Here is a 5013-nt window from a genome sequence, read left to right as displayed (position 1 = left end):
CAGTCTTTTATTAAAGAAGAGTTTATGTAACCCTCGGACTAGAACAGGATTGGATGTTTAGGGCTTCGGGGAGGGAGAGATATGGTTCCTGTTCGGTTGTGGGCGTTCCAACCCCCAGGGAGACACAGAGAGAGAGAGAGAGAGAGAGAGAGAGAGAGAGAGAGAGAGAGAGAGACAGAGAGAGAGACAGAGAGAGAGAGAGACAGAGAGAGAGAGACAGAGAGAGAGAGAGAGAGAGAGAGAGAGGGAGAGAGAGACAGAGAGAGAGAGAGAGAGAGAGAGAGAGAGAGAGAGACAGAGAGAGAGACAGAGAGAGAGACACAAAGAGAGAGAGACAGAGAGACAGAAAGAGGGAGACGTGCCAAAAAAAACAATTACACTTCACTGATAAATGAACAGGTGTCTGGGGAGTGAGACCTTGTTTGACATCTAATCTCAGTTAGACTAAGACTTGTTATAAATCCTGCTATATTAGACCAAGGTGAAAAACAACCCCTGAAGGAGGCTCATAATTAAATAGTATTTATCAGGCACATGTTCCTTCCTTCCTTTCTCTCTCTCTCAATTCAAGGGGTTTTATTAGTAGATCAACAGACAAGACCACAACCCAATGTTGAACTGGAGAGAATGTGTTGAACAACGGAATAAACAGTTCAGCTCCAGAACTATGAAGACGGTGATAAATGTGTTGTTGTTTTCAATGTCAAAATGTAAATTCCTACATGAATCTGTATATATAATATAAATATATAATATAATAATAATGTATATATAATATAAATATATAATATAATAATAATGTATATATAATATAAATATATAATATAATAATAATGTATATATAATATAAATATATAATATAATAATAATGTATGTATAATATAAATATATAATATAATAATAATGTATATATAATATAAATATATAATATAATAATAATGTATATATAATATAAATATATAATATAATAATAATGTATATATAATATAAATATATAATAATAATATACATATATAATAATAATATAAATATAAAATAATAATATAAATATATAAAAATAATATATATATAATATAAATATATAATGATAATATAATATATAATATAATAATAATATAAATATATAATAATATATATATAATATAAATATATAATAATAATATAAATATATAATAATAATATAATAATAATATAAATATATAATAATAATATATATATATAATATAAATATATAATAATAATATATATATATAATATAATAATAATATAAATATATAATAATAATATATATATAATATAAATATATAATAATAAATATATAATATATAATAATAATATAAATATATAATAATAATATATATATAATATAAATATATAATAATAATATATATATATAATATAATAATAATATAAATATATAATAATAATATATATATAATATAATAATAATATAAATATATAATAATAATATATATATAATATAATAATAATATAAATATATAATAATAATATATATATAATATAAATATATAATTATAATATATATATAATATAATAATAATATATATATAATATAATAATAATATAAATATATAATAATAATATATATATAATATAATAATAATATAAATATATAATAATAATATATATATAATATAAATATATAATAATAAATATATAATATATAATAATAATATAAATATATAATAATAATATATATATAATATAAATATATAATAATAAATATATAATATATAATAATAATATAAATATATAATAATAATATAATAATAATATAAATATATAATAATAATATATATATAATATAATAATAATATAAATATATAATCTAATCATATGCTACCGTGACTACAGATCATCCTGAATTAAAAGTGAATAATGACAAGTGAGAAAAGTAACAGACGCACAAATATCATACCCCCCCGCCCCCACCCCCCAACATGCAAACCTCCCCTTAAGTGTAATGGTGAGAGATCAACATGTCTTGGGGTGAGAGGTCAACATGTGTTGGGGTGAGAGGTCAGCATGTCTTGAGGTGAGAGGTCAACATGTCTTGAGGTGAGAGGTCAGCATGTCTTGAGGTGAGAGGTCAGCATGTCTTGGGGTGAGAGGTCAGCATGTCTTGGGGTGAGAGGTCAGCATGTCTTGGGGTGAGAGGTCAGCATGTCTTGGGGTGAGAGGTCAGCATGTCTTGGGGTGAGAGGTCAGCATGTCTTGGGGTGAGAGGTCAGCATGTCTTGGGGTGAGAGGTCAGCATGTCTTGGGGTGAGAGGTCAACATGTCTTGGGGTGAGAGGTCAGCATGTCTTGGGGTGAGAGGTCAGCATGTCTTGGGGTGAGAGGTCAGCATGTCTTGGGGTGAGAGGTCAGCATGTCTTGGGGTGAGAGGTCAGCATGTCTTGGGGTGAGAGGTCAGCATGTCTTGGGGTGAGAGGTCAGCATGTCTTGGGGTGAGAGGTCAGCATGTCTTGGGGTGAGAGGTCAGCATGTCTTGGGGCGAGAGGTCAGCATGTCTTGGGGTGAGAGGTCAGCATGTCTTGGGGTGAGAGGTCAGCATGTCTTGGGGTGAGAGGTCAGCATGTCTTGGGGTGAGAGGTCAGCATGTCTTGGGGTGAGAGGTCAGCATGTCTTGGGGTGAGAGGTCAGCATGTCTTGGGGTGAGAGGTCAGCATGTCTTGGGGTGAGAGGTCAGCATGTCTTGGGGTGAGAGGTCAGCATGTCTTGGGGTGAGAGGTCAGCATGTCTTGGGGTGAGAGGTCAGCATGTCTTGGGGTGAGAGGTCAGCATGTCTTGGGGTAGAGTATGAATGAAGTTTAATGTAATCATTGTGTGCTACAAAAGAGATTCCTACTTTAATACACATATGAGTGAAATTGTCCCAATACTTTCGGTCCCCTAAAATGGGGGAACTATATACAAAAAATAACTATAATTTCTAAACTGTTCACCCGATATGGATGAAAATACCCTCAAATTAAAGCTGACAGTCCTGCTCTTTAACCTCATAGTCGTTGTATAATTTCCAATCCAAAGTGCTGGGAGTACAGAGCCAAAACAACAACAACAGAAGATGTGTCACAGCCCCAATAGTTGTGCAGCTCACTGTATTTAAACGTCGTCATTTCCATTGATGACGTCGTTGTTTTGAACCAAACGTCTTTTCTTGTCCTGCTACCAAGTTCTTAGAGGTTAACTCCATTTCTCCTGCGAAGATAAACCAATCAGCAGCTAATTCAATTTATTCTGTTACGAAAGACTAATTAAAAAGCGAATTAAAAGAGTTCTTTGAAAGGTGTATTTTTCCTGGGAGTCGGTAAGAGGGGAAGAGGGGAGCACGTGGAGGGAGGAAGGGGATCTGGATGGGGGTCTTTGTTTTGGTATGAACCCGGGGTTTAGTCCTCCTCGAGGAGGATTGGTAGCCCCCTCAGCCCCTCTCCTCAGCCCTTCCCCTCAGCCCCTCTCCTCAGCCCTTCCCCTCAGCCCCTCCCCTCAGCCCTTCACCTCAGCCCCTCTCCTCAGCCCTTCCCCTCAGCCCCTCCCCTCAGCCCTTCACCTCAGCCCTTCACCTCAGCCCCTCTCCTCAGCCCTTCTCCTCAGCCCTTCACCTCAGCCCTTCACCTCAGCCCCTCCCCTCAGCCCCTCTCCTCAGCCCCTCTCCTCAGCCCTTCCCCTCAGCCCCTCTCCTCAGCCCCTCTCCTCAGCCCTTCCCCTCAGCCCCTCTCCTCAGGCCTTCCCCTCAGCCCTTCTCCTCAGCCCTTCACCTCAGCCCTTCACCTCAGCCCTTCACCTCAGCCCTTCTCCTCAGCCCTTCTCCTCAGCCCTTCTCCTCAGCCCTTCCCCTCAGCCCTTCCCCTCAGCCCTTCACCTCAGCCCCTCTCCTCAGCCCCTCTCCACAGCCCCTCTCCTCAGCCCCTCTCCTCAGCCCTTCACCTCAGCCCCTCTCCTCAGCCCTTCACCTCAGCCCCTCTCCTCAGCCCTTCACCTCAGCCCCTCTCCTCAGCCCTTCACCTCAGCCCCTCTCCTCAGCCCCTCTCCTCAGCCCTTCTCCTCAGCCCTTCACCTCAGCCCCTCCCCTCAGCCCTTCACCTCAGCCCTTCACCTCAGCCCCTCTCCTCAGCCCTTCTCCTCAGCCCTTCACCTCAGCCCTTCACCTCAGCCCCTCCCCTCAGCCCTTCTCCTCAGCCCTTCCCCTCAGCCCCTCTCCTCAGGCCTTCCCCTCAGCCCTTCTCCTCAGCCCTTCACCTCAGCCCTTCACCTCAGCCCTTCCCCTCAGCCCCTCTCCTCAGCCCCTCTCCTCAGCCCTTCCCCTCAGCCCCTCTCCTCAGGCCTTCCCCTCAGCCCTTCTCCTCAGCCCTTCACCTCAGCCCTTCACCTCAGCCCTTCACCTCAGCCCTTCTCCTCAGCCCTTCTCCTCAGCCCTTCTCCTCAGCCCTTCCCCTCAGCCCTTCCCCTCAGCCCTTCTCCTCAGCCCTTCCCCTCAGCCCCTCTCCTCAGCCCTTCCCCTCAGCCCCTCTCCTCAGCCCCTCTCCTCAGCCCTTCTCCTTAGCCCTCTCCTCTGCCTTCTCCCCTGCCCTCTCCTCAGCCCTTCCCCTCAGCCCCTCTCCTCAGCCCCTCTCCTCAGCCCCTCTCCTCAGTCCTTCACCTCAGCCCCTCTCCTCAGCCCTTCCCCTCAGCCCCTCTCCTCAGCCCTTCACCTCAGCCCCTCTCCTCAGCCCCTCTCCTCAGCCCTTCACCTCAGCCCCTCTCCTCAGCCCTTCCCCTCAGCCCCTCTCCTCAGCCCCTCTCCTCAGCCCTTCACCTCAGCCCCTCTCCTCAGCCCCTCTCCTCAGCCCTTCCCCTCAGCCCCTCTCCTCAGCCCTTCCCCTCAGCCCCTCTCCTCAGCCCTTCACCTCAGCCCTTCACCTCAGCCCTTCACCTCAGCCCCTCTCCTCAGCCCCTCTCCTCAGCCCTTCCCCTCAGCCCCTCTCCTCAGCCCCTATCCTCAACCCTTCAC

Source organism: Oncorhynchus clarkii, unplaced genomic scaffold (assembly GCF_045791955.1).
Source record: "Oncorhynchus clarkii lewisi isolate Uvic-CL-2024 unplaced genomic scaffold, UVic_Ocla_1.0 unplaced_contig_5423_pilon_pilon, whole genome shotgun sequence".
In the NCBI taxonomy this organism is placed as follows: domain Eukaryota; kingdom Metazoa; phylum Chordata; class Actinopteri; order Salmoniformes; family Salmonidae; genus Oncorhynchus; species Oncorhynchus clarkii.
The sequence above is the reverse complement of the archived record's forward strand: the minus strand, read 5'-3'. Positions refer to the sequence as shown.